The 14301-nt window shown below is 50.5% G+C and overlaps 1 long non-coding RNA gene across 1 annotated transcript in view; it reads left to right on the top strand.

Annotated features, from left to right (window-relative positions):
* The window catches only part of LOC144094526 (uncharacterized), an 81090-nt gene extending 67583 nt beyond the window's left edge, over positions 1 to 13507 (top strand). Inside the window, exons 4-5 of the long non-coding RNA XR_013306514.1 lie at positions 9961 to 10110; positions 12795 to 13507. This is a non-coding gene — a long non-coding RNA (uncharacterized LOC144094526). The remainder of the gene's footprint in view (positions 1 to 9960; positions 10111 to 12794) is intronic.
* Positions 13508 to 14301: the final 794 nt, after the last annotated feature.

Below are 14301 nucleotides of genomic sequence, written 5' to 3'. Positions count from 1 at the left end.
AGAGTGCTTTCACGCAAGGGATGTCACTTGTGACCCCACCTTTACAAGGGGCGTATACCTTGAAGCCATCGGGCCAGTTGTTTTTGAAATTACAACGAATTGCTCGGACGCACAAGACAGACACAGAAGACGAGGCTGACGGCACTAGTGCATTGTGCCAGTCCCATCAACCTCGTGTCTTGTGTCGGTCTTGTGTGTAAGCGCAACGAGTTGTGACTTTAGAACCATGAACCAACTCGCCCGGTAAGAAGTATATTTCATTTGATTATATGTGCGGAGTTGTTGAATTTTGTTTTGAAGCCTTTCCTGAAGGATAAATACATGTGCCACCATAATTCTTGAAATAAACAGAATGCTCGAACTTCCGCTTTCTCTTGCTTGCCCACACTCGAAACTGCAGCGTTTGGTGTAAACATGCGCCGGAAAGCTTTCAAAAACAACCCTGCCTCTCACGTTCTCTGAAAGGACGTTCCACACAGAGAGCGGTCGTTCTGTAATTTGTTGTCTCAAGTTTGCACTGCTGAGCCCATGGCCTTCGCAACTCAATCTATCGAGGCTCTTTCGCCTGTGTTTAATCTGGCCCGCACAGGTGCGACGAACCCTTCTTTGTGCCTAAACAAACATTGCAAGTAATTAATTTACAGCTCAGAATGTTCTCCCCTATCATAATTTTTCTGTCGACGCTGCAATGATAAAGAAGAATGCTTTTTTACTTTTCCGGTGATCCACACCGTGCGGTGCTACCCGGCAAGAGACTACGCAAGCAAAATTTTTCTTAACAAGACCAGAAGTGCGAAGCGTCATTACGATTTTGGATTTGTTTCGTGGTGCAATTCCCTCGGAAACTCGCGCTGGATAAAACACGCAACAAAAACAGTGGAAGCCGATAACTACGATCAATATGACATTATTTTGCCGCATTACACAGAAGAAGAGGCAGCAAAGAGGAGGTGGTTTTGATGTAACTTCAGCAACTAATCTGCAGTATATTAACAGTACATGGAAGGGTGGCCAGCCATACCTTCATCGGTTTTGCCGAAAAAAAAAAGACAGTACATAATTGTGATAGACTCAATAAACACTCATGAAGCATGGGAAAAATAGAATAACGCTTGCAGTGAGCCTTCTAAAAAGCAAAATATTTACACCTCGACAGGGAGCACATACTCTGAGTAGGTTATTACATGACTACAATACTTCTTCAAATATAATTTTTATGGGTCTGGCATCGACTGCTCAACTATGACAGTGAGTAGATATGAAGTGTATGTTAGAAGTGAGCTTGTATACTTTTCATTGTCTTGTTTCTTAAGTCAAGTCGCTCGAGAATGCACTCGGCAGGCAGCAGTTCTACACTTGGTCTTTCTTACCGTACCGTATCTTTTGTAAACAAAATTTATACGTGCAGTGTGATTCAGAGGTATCCTATCACAAAGCTGTGTTCGTTTCAACTCCTTGCACAGTTCGTAAATCTTCTTCTTTACTGCACGTTTCCTGATTTTAACCGCGCAGATGATCTATCAGTAACTCTCTATGCGATTACTTTGACGAGTTTGAGCAAATAAGCTCCACTAGTGATGCCTGTACTTTAACAAGTTTTTGACGATCTTGTCAAAATGTGCATCAATCGTTTCATTCCCCTAAAAACAAAGAAAAACAACAGCGTCGTTCCCGGGATGACTAGATACTTATTGCATTTATCACGCCGTGTCGCTACATTACGCCGATCAGAGTGTTCTGGTGACCCTATAAGGATGAGTCAGTTTAATAGCTCCGAAGAGGAGCTTCGTGTTAAAATGAACGCCGCAAAATATTTTTATTACAAGGTTACTTTGCCCAAATAATGAAATTCTGTAAACTTATTCTAGCCCCTCGGTCCACTTCGGATACATTGAGAGTGGTTCAGAAGCTGCGACATCGTTTACTAACAATTGCATCTTTTTTTTGACGACTACCTCCACAGACAGACAGAAAAACTTTATTTCTGCAAATGAGTTTTAGACCCTGCTGGGTCCCTGGGCCACTGCGCGGTCCCGCACTGCATCATGTAGGTCATGTCGGGACATGACGTCGGCAGCCCGAGTCACCGCAGCAAGCTCCAGTGGCGTAAATCGCCGCGGGGACAGGGGTTTGCGACCGCCTTTCTCTTATAGGGGGGGGGACAAAGCATGCGAGCGTCCCCACTCCCCCTCGATATTCGTCCCTGAACTATTCGGTCGGCATCGAATGATACCAGCTGCACAAACAACACGGGGAAAAGCCGCGGGAGCGAGGAGGCCTCTTGCCTTCCACATAATACCTCAGCAGAATCAATGTTCAAAAGCAGTGGCGCATGCGCAGTAGTGACTAGCGAAGCTTACTCGAAATGCGCCGCTGACTAGCCTAGTGTAAGCTTCGCTAGTCACTACTGCGCATGCGCCACTAGTTTCTCCGAGCCACAGGTGTACGCCGCGCGTCGCCTTTGCTCAAAATCCAATTTTCAATTTTCAGTTCCGTCATTCTTCCTTTCTTCTTTCCCTCCTTCCTTTATCCCTTCACTGGAGAAGCGTTCCGGACGGAGCGGAAGGTACACGCTGTGCGTGCGCTTCGTGAAATGTTCTTTTTTTCAACTGTGATGACCCCCATAATGCGCAGGTCCACACGGGACGGAGAGGCAAAGAGACACCGCATGGCTCAGTTTAAACAAACAGATATATTCAATAATTATACATGATTAAGATTCAGAGGCTGGGGCGTCCGAGCTTACGTGCCGACGACTTCATGGGGGCGATGGAGTGGCTCCGGAGTTGGGCTCGAGCGGTTGCTGGTGGTAGCTGCACGCCGTCGGGTTTCGGCGCTGAAGGCCCTCTTGGCGAACGATGTCGTCCTGAGCGTTTTTCTTCCGTACTGCTTGTCGATTTTTATATCCTCTTCTCCACACTCCCTAGGGTGAGGACGCCCACGCCGGAGGGGAAGGAGGGGGGGCTAGGGCTTTCACTTGGGCGCACAAACATACCACCGCAATTATGGTCTCGCCCCCCTCACGTGTTGAGTCCGAGGGAAAGAAGGTTGTCTTCGAGGTAGCGCATAGCGTCGGCTGTGGTAAGGCGCGCTCTGGCCCGCTTGACAGTTCCCGCGGGTCACCGGCCTCCATTCTCCATCCATCAACTGACACTCGCTCCTCAAGGTAAGGCGCGCTCTGGCCCGCTGACAGTTGCCTTGTCCTGGAATGTGCTCGGGAGGGCCGCCCTTGGAACCGCCACGCCAATTGGGGAGGATAAAGCCCGTTTCCCCGCGGCGGCGGCGGCGGGTCCGGTTGGGTCCGGTTGGGCTTAAACCCCTTCGTTCTGGTCGTCACTCAAAGAGCATGGCTGGGTAATTGATGATGCTGCTGTCATCTGGGTTTCCGTCTACGCCGCGCCGTCGAACGCGGAACCTCGTAGCACACACAAGGAATGTCACACTCGCTCACCCTCCAGAAGAATGTTCTCCGAACATTTGAGTCCACGCAGCTCCCCTTGTCTTTCTGAATCGCCTCGCACAGTGCGTCCGACAAAACACTTTTCGCTGCACTCAACACCACTGCACAACACCGTATGCCTCCGCTGTCATAACTGGCGTCTCCAGGGGCAGCACTGATCTTCTTTTACAGATAAACATGAAACTCAGCACCCAAGCCTCTCCTTTCTAGTCCAAACTGGACGAAATAAATTTACCACAGTTACAAAGGAGCTCCCACTTCTAGCACGATCACGGCACAGACAAAAATATAGATAACGAAAGGAAGTAGGGCAGGTTCTGCATGCATGCTCTCCTCTGAAGGTGTTACTTAATGACAGAAAGGTTTAACTACCAACTCCGATAACTTAACACATAAGCACATAGCAATGTTATGAGCTGTGGCATTACACAATTCTAACCAGTTCACAACTCCGCTCTGTTTACGCCATTAGTCCGACTTAGCTTTCCGATTTCGCAGCGGATATCGGCCTTCATGAGTCATACTAAGTAAGTCTGTGACCCTTTGTCTGCTTTGGGACTCGCGAGGGCTCGTGGCAGGAGCCTCTCCTGGCGTTATCTGCGCGGCAACCTCGCGCGCTTCTTCTTCTAGCAATGCATGAAGTAAATCCGGTGGCATTCCGGCCGTCACCTCTGGCGCCTGCCGAACAAATGCAGGAGAGGGCGTTTCTTGCGAACTATCTGCGCGCTCCGCTTCACTTCTGTCCCCATCAAAATCGGCGCTTTCCCTTTCCTCATTTCGTGAATACTGAACCGGTGCCGACTTGAGGCGATTTGCGTGTATCCTTATCAAGCGCCGGTTCACGTCTCGGACTCTGAAGTTTACCGGAGAAAGCTTCTCGACAACCTCGCACGGTCCTCTCCACTTCGTCTGGAACTTACGAGCTAGCCCAATCTGCCTTTGGCAGTTTTCAATGTACACGCTGTCCCCCACATTAAACGGCGCGTCTCTAGCACTGCGATCGTGCACCTCCTTCCTGCGCTTCGCCGCTTTCTTTAAGGCCTCCTTTGCGATGTCCCTCGCCACTTGCAAGCGCGATTCTAGCTCAACCTTATAGTCGTCCAGTGAAGCGTATGGGACACGACGGGGGCCCTCTGGCACTTCACTAGGCTGGTCCGGGTCTCGGCCGTAGAGAAGAAAGAATGGCGATTCGCCCGTGCTCTCGTGTGCTGCGGAATTGTAGGCAAACATTGCATACGGGAGCCACAAGTCCCAGTCCCGCTGGTCGCGCGAAACAAAATGCGACAGGAACCCGGCCACGGTTTGGTTCAGTCGCTCCACCGCGCCGTTGCAAGCCGGATGGTACGGTGTTGTCTGCTTCTTAGCGATCTTAAGCAGCTCGCAAACTCTCCTCATTAGCTGCGACACGAAGTTCGTTCCCCGATCTGTCAAGAGTTGCCTCGGGGGTCCATGTCGGAGCACGATCTGTTCGACAAATGCTCCTGCAACCGTGTCTGCCTTCTGATCTGGGAGTGCTACCGCTTCCGCGTATTTTGAAAGGTGGTCGACAAATACTAAAATGTACTTGTTTCCGGAAGTGGTCGTGGGCAATGGGCCCATTATGTCCATACCTGTCCGCTCGAAGGGAGCCGAAACCTCAGGGAACGGCTGAATTGGAGCTGGTCTTCGTCCCTTGGGTGTTTTTCTTCCGAGACAGGAATGACACTTCGCACAGTAGTCTCTAACATCCTGTCGCATGCCACTCCAAAAGTACAAACGCTCCACACGCCTGCGTGTCTTCGCTACGCCAAAATGACCGGCGCATGGCGCATCGTGAAACGCGCGAAGAACCCGTTCTGTCCACGACCGAGGTATGACGACTCTCTCCCAAGCGGTTTTCTCTGGTCTCCCTTTCCTGGTTGGCCTCGTGCGCCGACACAGGGTGCCGTCTTTGCCAATGAAATAACATAGCTGTTCGGGGTGAGACGGTGCGCCCTCTAAGCTTTCGATTATTCGCTTCAGGTCAGGATCTTTGCACTGCTCTGTGCGTAATTCGGCGGGGTCGACTACGGGGACAAACTCATCTATAGCTGCCACGGCAGCTGTGCGGCTGAGTGCATCAGCATTCAGATGTGTCTTTCCTGACTTGTGCTCAACTTCAAAGCAGTATTCCTGCAGGTGTAGATTCCATCTAGCGAGTAGCGAGCTAGGGTCCCTGACACTCATCACCCATTTCAGAGGATGGCAGTCTGTGACTAGCTTGAATTTGCGGCCGTAAAGGTAGCATCTGAAGTGCTTTACTGCCCAGACAACGGCGAGGCACTCCCTTTCCGTAGCTCCGTACTTTTGCTCTGTGGGGCTCAGCTGTCGGCTAGCAAAAGCAATGGGATGTTCTTTGCCCTCGATAACCTGAGATAGCACGGCACCAACTGCGAACTTTGACGCATCTGTGGCCATAACGAAGGGCAAATTAAAATCCGGGTGGCGCAACAGCGGTGCACTCATTAGCTTCCTTTTCAGGGCCCCAAAAGCATCCTCCGCGTTTTCGTCCCAGCGAAAGGCGACATTTTTGGCTGTTAAGGCGGTGAGCGGCTTAGCGAGCTTGGCGAACTCCTCTATGTGCCTTCGGTAGTAACCGATCAGGCCGAGAAACTGCCGGACCTGGCGGACGCTAGTCGGGGATGGAAAATCCGAGACACACCTTAGTTTCTCAGGGTCCGGTCGCACGCCGTCAGCTGAAACAACGTGCCCGAGGTATTTCACCTCGTTTTTGAGGAATTGGCACTTAGAGGGCTTCAGCTTGAGACCCGCTCCTCTTAGTCGCACCAAAACCTGCTCAATATCGCGCAAATGGTTCTCAAAACTGTCACTGTATATGATAATGTCATCCATATACACGAAGCACAGCCTCCCCAGAAGACCTGCCAGGATAACATCAGCGGTTCTCTGCCAGACAGCAGGGCTGTTGGCCAGACCCATCGGCATTCTTTTCCATTCATAGTGCCCTGAGGGCGTGTTGAATGCCGTTTTCTCGGCATCTGCCGGATCCATTGCTATCTGCCAGAATCCCGCCGCCATGTCCACTACCGTGAAGTACCTGGCAGAGCCCAGCTGAGAAAGCGTCTCCTGTATATTGGGGATGGGGTATGGATCGATGCGAGTTACGGCATTTAGTTTGCGGTAGTCCACTACCAATCGATACGAGCCATCTGGCTTTTCCACTAATAGTGCTGGTGCTCCCCAGGGTGACTTTGAGTGTTCGACAATGCCGCGATCAATCAGGTCCTGCACCTGTCGCTCCATCTCCTCACGTTGGGAGTAAGGAATCCTGTACGCACGCTGGTAAACGGGCGATGAAGTGCCGGTTTCTATCCTGTGCTTTATAACGCCACAGCAGCCCAAATCCAGGTTTGACGCGGCGAATCCCTCCGAGTAGTCGTTCAGCAAACCAGCCAGAGCCTCCCTCTCCCTGGATTTTACGTGAGAAAGATCGAACGACACCTTTGGAGCAGCCGAAGGACTAGCATGCTCTACAGTCGCGAGTACCGTATCGGTGGGCTCACGTTGCTCTATCGCAGAGGTGAAGAAAGCCAATGTTTTGTTCTTGGGAAGGCTCAGTGGCTGCTGGCTACAGTTAACCACCCGTAGGGGCACTCTGTGGGCGTCATTAACTGTCACGAGGCACGCGGCTGCCTTCAGGCCATTGCTGAGAGAGTCGACCGGCTCAAGCACTCCCACGGCGCCGCTCTCTACATCTGAAGGCACAAACGCGTACAAAATGTGCTCCGACCAAGGAAGGACGACCGCCTCCACGACCAGCCGGACGGCAACCCGCGAATATACCTTCTCGAATGATCCCACTGTTTGACGGGTGTCAATATCGGTAATGCGAATGTCAGCCCCTCTCCTGTTCAAAAACGGAACTTTTGAGCCGCCCGCATTAACCTCTTCCTCAGAGAATGAGACTACTACCTTCCCTTTTCTCAAAAAATCCTGCCCTAATATACCTGACACTCCGTTTGGCAGAGACACCGTGTCCGGGCATACGTAGCAGGTGTGCTCCAATGCAATTCCGCCGAGAGAGAAGTGTAACCGGTAGAGTCCACTTATGCCAAGAGGATCCCCCGTTATGCCTACAAATTTGGTTGCCATACCACCAGACGCTTCCAACACCTCGCGGTCCCCCTTCCTTCGAAGCGTGTTAAAACTGCTCTCCTTAAGCAATGTCACCTTTGACCCCGTATCTATCAACAATTCCATACAACAACCATTTAACTTGCAACGCACAACAGGGCATGCCTCGTCGGCCACACAAACTACCACCACCTCATCATCTACTGCTCCCTCCCCACGCTCCTCAGGCTGGGGAGGACTAACTAGTTTTTTGTCTCGGTATCTGGAGCCCCGCTGTAGGCTTGCTTAGGGCGTGTCTCGCCTGCTTCTCTTTGTGGCTCCCCACGGCGCACGTCCGCGACCCTGGCAAGCGAAGCATACGATTTCTTCAAATTTCGCATACCGCGCCTGTAGCTTTGTGGCGGTCTCCGGTTTCCAGCGAATGGGCGCTGTTGAGCGCGCGCTTCAACCTGGCATTCTACCTGCTGAGATAGCAGCTGTTCTAAGCGATCTAACCGCTCTGTCAAGAGAGCAACCTCAGGGTTGTGCACCGCTCTCTCTATGACGCGTACTCTCGCTGCGGCTGTCGTTAACGCCTCATTTTGTTCCTCATCCAATGCGGCCTCCACGGCTTGGTCGAAATTGCTCGGCTTGCGCGAGAGCACGAACCGGCGCACGGGGTCTTGCAGACCAGCCACGAACAAAGCGGTCATTTCCTCTTTAAGTATATCCTCCGCGTATTTCTTTTTTAGCTGGTCTCCTTCCTCCTCCCTGCTTAACGTATCGCGCGCTAAGCGCTGAAGCCGTGACGCAAACGTTCGCACGTCCTCCCCTACCATCTGTCCGGCGTCACGGAACCTCTGTACCCGCACGTGACGTGGTTCAGTGTCGAAATGCTCAAACGCGAGCTTCTTAAATTCCGCAAATGATTTTGTGGATTTTACCTTTTCGTCTCGCCATGCAAAATCATGAGCACCTCCTGCCATCTTACACCTCGCCATTCCCAGCATTTGAGCATCGGACCATCCTGACATTTTCCCAATCTCTTCTAGCATGGAAAAGAAATCGCAGATTGGAACCCCTGTTTTATCTCCCGTAAACGTCGGAATGACGCTTCCTAATGCCAGCATGCTTGTTCCGAGCGACGGCTGTGGAGTGGGAGCTCCCTCAGATACAGACATTTTTTTTTTCAAGCCCTCCAGTGCCTCAAGCCTCTCAAATGGGGGTAAAAGTCCCACAATCAGTCCCGTGATTCCCTTTTGATTACAATTTTGAAGTCATGAATGTCACAGCATTCAGAGGACATTTGCTTTTGAGACCCCACTTCTGACACCAGTGTGATGACCCCCATAATGCTCAGGTCCACACGGGACGGAGAGGCAAAGAGACACCGTATGGCTCAGTTTAAACAAACAGATATATTAAATAATTATACATGATTAAGATTCAGAGGCTGGGGCGTCCGAGCTTACGTGCCGACGACTTCATGGGGGCGATGGAGTGGCTCCGGAGTTGGGCTCGAGCGGTTGCTGGTGGTAGCTGCTCGCCGTCGGGTTTCGGCGCTGAAGGCCCTCTTGGCGAACGATGTCGTCCTGAGCGTTTTTCTTCCGTACTGCTTGTCGATTTTTATATCCTCTTCTCCACACTCCCTAGGGTGAGGACGCCCACGCCGGAGGGGAAGGAGGGGGGGCTAGGGCTTTCACTTGGGCGCACAAACATACCACCGCAATTATGGTCTCGCCCCCCTCACGTGTTGAGTTCGAGAGAAAGAAGGTTGTCTTCGAGGTAGCGCATAGCGTCGGCTGTGGTAAGGCGCGCTCTGGCCCGCTTGACAGTTCCCGCGGTTCACCGGCCTCCATTCTCCATCCATCAACTGACACTCGCTCCTCAAGGTAAGGCGCGCTCTGGCCCGCCCCTGGAACCGCCACGCCAATTGGGGAGGATAAAGCCCGTTTCCCCGCGGCGGCGGCGGCGGGTCCGGTTGGGTCCGGTTGGGCTTAAACCCCTTCGTTCTGGTCGTCACTCAAAGAGCATGGCTGGGTAATTGATGATGCTGCTGTCATCTGGGTCTCCGTCTACGCCGCGCCGTCGAACGCGGAACCTCGTAGCACACACAAGGAATGTCACACAACGGTTAAATGTGCGCCTAGATACTGAGGACGACTGGATACTCTCCTTAGTGGTTCTCGTGTGTGCTGAGCAGTTTTTTGGAGCCTCGGCTCCGTATTTACTGGACTTTTACTGTAATTCGTGGTGGCGGTGACCTAGGCCTAGCTCTGGAGTACCCTCTACGCGCCAGTGCCTTTAACGCCAGTGCTCGGCGTTCAGCATGGCACAGTCGGACGCTTCCGCCAGCTCTCAGTCTGGATACAGCTATAGACTTGAGACCGGCGAACGCCATGTTACAGGCGCAAGCTAAGCTTCAATCCAGCGTCCCGGGGAACGAGTTGGATCAACCAGCCGAATACGACCAGACCATGGGTGACGAAGGCGGCATATTTACAACTTGGGAGCGTCGCCGCCCCAGAAAGCGCCACATGAGGACCCGTGAAGACAGGGTGAGTCGGCGCCACTTTTCACTGTTAATGAGGCCCACACAAAAGTTTAAGGCAAGAAATATTCCTCGCAACACAATAGCCCAAGCTATAGGAATGCTGACGCCGAAAGATGAATTAGTCTGAGCTGGCAACGCCGCGCTGTGACGACGTCGCCAACAGCATCGTTCTCACAGTTTATGATGAAGAGCATGCAGATAAGATGATGGGTATAACTCGTCTCGCTTACAAAAATGGAAGCGATATCATCGTTGTTCCAATTGAGGTAGAACGCGTAACTTCTAAGAAGAACGCCGCGCGCGGTTTCATCCGCATCGACCCGCAACACGACAACGACACGATATTTCAATGGCCTCGCTGTGAACAAGCAGAAATCATCAAAGCACAGATGGGAAAAACTGATAAAGAGAGAGAGAGAGAGGTGGTAGAGGAAAGGCAGGGAGGTTAACCAGTAGAATGTTCTGGTTGGCCACCCTGCACTGGGGGCGAGGGATGAGGGGGGCGTAAAAGAACAAGAAGAGCAATGCGGTCACAGGTCACCGCAGCTGTAGCCTGCACATCTTAAGGGCAGCAGAACGCTTCCTCCTGAGTAGAACACGTCTTCAGTCCTCCATCACTAATACAAGGCAGACAGGCAGCGCAGACGTTCCAGTGTGTAGAAAGGCTGCTTGCCGTTGCGGCTGATAATGTTGATGACAACGTAAGCATCGGACTTCTTTTCGGAAAGATGAGGCTGAAGGATGCGTTGTGCCAGCTATTGGACAGCTGCACGCACTGGATTTAACAAATCCAGCATCTGCAGTGCATTCTGTGCAGCTGGCATGTGCAAGCTGGAAAGCAGCACACGCATGGCCTTCACGATTGGCTTTAGCGTTGCAAGCACTTGCTCGTCTGCGACTTGGTCCGGTTTCTGACCTACTACCCGACCAGCAGTAGGCTCAACAAACTGGGTGCGCGGTGCTGAGGTGGTTGCTTCGGGAGCGATGGCCAAGTCACTTGCCGGTCCCGGTCTTGGACCGGAGTTAGGACTTAGGCTTGATTAGCAATAGGCTCGGGACTGTGAGTACGCAATACCTGCTTGGTCACTGCGGGAGTGTGTAGCTCAGGCAGGGATGGTCAAGGCCCGTCTGCGACAACCATCCCTACCTCGCCAGTCATATGGCTCCCTTTCTTTAAAGTAGTATGCAGATGGGGAGGACAAGTTGCGGAAATTCTTGGACGATCCTTTCCAATCCTCAGCACACATTTAGAAGGTCTGTGACGAGGGTGACAACGTCGTCGCACCTTAGCGGCAGCTTCTCCGTGTGTGGAATTGTATTTTGTCATTTGTTTGAGTACCGCCCGTTCCCTTTTCAGGCGAGGACAATGTTTTGAGGCAAGGTCATGAGGGCCGCGGCAATTGGCACACGTAAGGACTGTTGCCCGGCAAGCATTGCCGATGTGTGGCTGAGTACACCGTAGGTACACGATGGGGAAATTGCGCACACTGCTCACGTGTCCTACCTTCATGCATTTCCGGCACAGGAGAGGCTTCGGGACGAAAGGCCTAACTGCATGCCGAAAGTGCCCAACCTTCACGTACGTTGGAATGCAGTCCCCTTGGAAGGTCAACTTGATGCACTTTGACCTCCCAAGACGCTGAGCTTGCAGTATGGCTACACCGTCGGTAGCTGGTTGAATCAAAATGGGCAGATCAGATCCATCTTGTGTACAAGGCGCGGACACGCACAGACACAAGGAAGGGTACGGGACAAAGCGCCACTTACTACTGCTTTATTCGGAGGGACACGACACACAATTATATAGCTGTATTAGACGCAAGGAACACAATCAGATCAAGATCGAAATGCAAGTGCACTGGTTAACGATTTTTTTTTCAGCCTTATACAAAGATACGGATGGATAGCTCACGCACGTGCTTCCTTCCTCTCCGATAAAAAAAAAAAAGCCTCAATTAGGAGTTCCCGGTTTCGAACCCGATCGCGGTGGCTGCGTTTTTATGGAAGCAAAACGCTAGGGCGCCCGTGTGCTGTGCGATATCAGTGCACGTTAAAGGTCCCCAGGTGCTCTAAATTATTCCGGAGCCCTCCACTACGGGAACGTACCTCTTTCTTCCTTTGTTCTTTTACTCCCGTCTTTATCCCTTCCCTTACGGCGCGCTTCAGGTGTCTAACGATATATGAGACAGATACTGTGCCATTTCCTTTCCCGAAAAGGCAATTATCCTTACTGGTAGCTAGAATCCGCGCCCCTGAAAAACGGGGCTCACAGGAGCGTGACGGGAAAGACCTAATATGCTTGGGTATGTTTGGCCCTTATTTATCTTGCTCTACATTTCATTCATGTTCCCTAATTCGGTCATTGACGCAGCGCCCGGTTTGCTCTAGGTAGGAGTGACCGCATGAGAGGGGTATTTCATACACCACCCCTTCGGCGCACTTCATAAATGGTCGCCCATGCTTAGTGGCGCATCCTTTTTCCTCTTCACGTATTCTTTCGACACGCGAGCATAGACTTCCGAGCTTTTGGGGGGCTGAAAAAACAAGCGGCACACCATGCCTGCTTTCGACCTTCTTTAAATTGTGGGCTATCTTGTGTACGTAGGGCACCACCACAGGTCTCACTACCTTTTCTCGAGGAGGATCTTCTCCAGCTCTAACCGCCATGGTCTTCATTTTTTGTTGTAGGCTTTCGGCGACTGCCATCACAACCGAATCAGGGAATCCGGCTGAAGACAGCCTGGCCAATTGGTTCTGAAAGCTGAACTGCATCCTGTGTGGGCACGATTTCTTGAGGGCGGATTTAAGGCAAAGTGAAGCAATTCTTCTTTTTTATCAACTTCGAATAAGTGGAGTCATACGGCAGAAGCCCTCTTCATGCACGAGGAGCAAATCCCCAAGAAAGCTGATCCTCACAAAACTCAATATTTATATCTAGAAACTGCAGGAAGTTACCTTCAGGCACTTCACAACTGAATTGCAAGCCATTTCCATGTTGTCGGAATAAGGTTAAAATATCATGCATTCTCTCTTCGAAGTTCAAACTTCCGTCCTTAATAAAAAATATTTAAAAATCGTCCACGTATCTAAAAACATAAAAAACACGCCTAGATGGTAAAACGTGATGTAAAACTTGATCCATTTTTGAAACAAAAATATTGCACAATATCGGTGCCACACAGGATCCTATACATATGCCGGCTTTCTGCAGAGAACACTGCTGGTCAAATGTTATAAAAGTCGATTGCAAGTAAAACTCTAGAAGGGTTAAAAAATTGTCAATGAAAACTGCCACAGTGTTCTGAAGGGAAATGGGATCGTTTTTTTCTATACACTCTCGGGCTGCAGCGAACAGCACCTCGTGAGGAACAGAGTAAAATAAATCCACTCCATCCACGGAAAAAGGCTCGCCCCACATAATAATAATAATAATAATAATAATAATAATAATAATAATAATAATAATAATAATAATAATAATAATAATAATAATAATAATAATAATAATAATTGGTTCTAGGGGAAAGGAAATGGCGCAGTATCTGTCTCATATATCGTTGGACACCTGAACCGCGCCGTAAGGGAAGGGATAAAGGAGGGAGTGCCACACATCACATTACGATTTCAGAAAGTCACGAACTTCGTCAGATTTTTTTGTAAGAAATGGGTCGCCTATTTCAAGTTTACTTAAATGCTTCAACAAGAACGGGCTTAGCTCCTTCTGCCACGACCACTTTTATGTTAATATTCTTCTAAAAGGCATACATTGCTTATGAGTTTTTACTGAACAGAAAGCTTTCTAAGCATTATTCTTACGTTTTTCTATCTGTTTGCCAAGACGGCCCAAACCAAACTGCTCACATACTGCAACAGCTCTGTTCTTAACTCTAGTTACTTTAACTTTGACAGACACAAAATTCCTTTCTAGTGCCTGCGCACCTCTTTCCGAGAAACTATCTTCAGATAACACAACAAAACCGCCCTCCTTATCGGCTTGTAAGAGCTTTAGGTTGTTATTTCTGAAGTATGTCACAATGGCTCCGGTTGAAGTTGCCTTGTGACGTGAACGCACCCGGTCGCCGGACTTGAGAAGGCAGTTAACACCTTCAAGTAGGCACATCTATTGCTCCTCTGATTCAGCCTTGTTATCAGTTCGTCGATTGATGGCAAGCAGATCAGAGTCGCAGATGGCTAC

This window comes from Amblyomma americanum, chromosome 6 (assembly GCF_052857255.1).
Source record: "Amblyomma americanum isolate KBUSLIRL-KWMA chromosome 6, ASM5285725v1, whole genome shotgun sequence".
In the NCBI taxonomy this organism is placed as follows: domain Eukaryota; kingdom Metazoa; phylum Arthropoda; class Arachnida; order Ixodida; family Ixodidae; genus Amblyomma; species Amblyomma americanum.
This window is presented reverse-complemented; position numbering and strand designations above follow the sequence as displayed.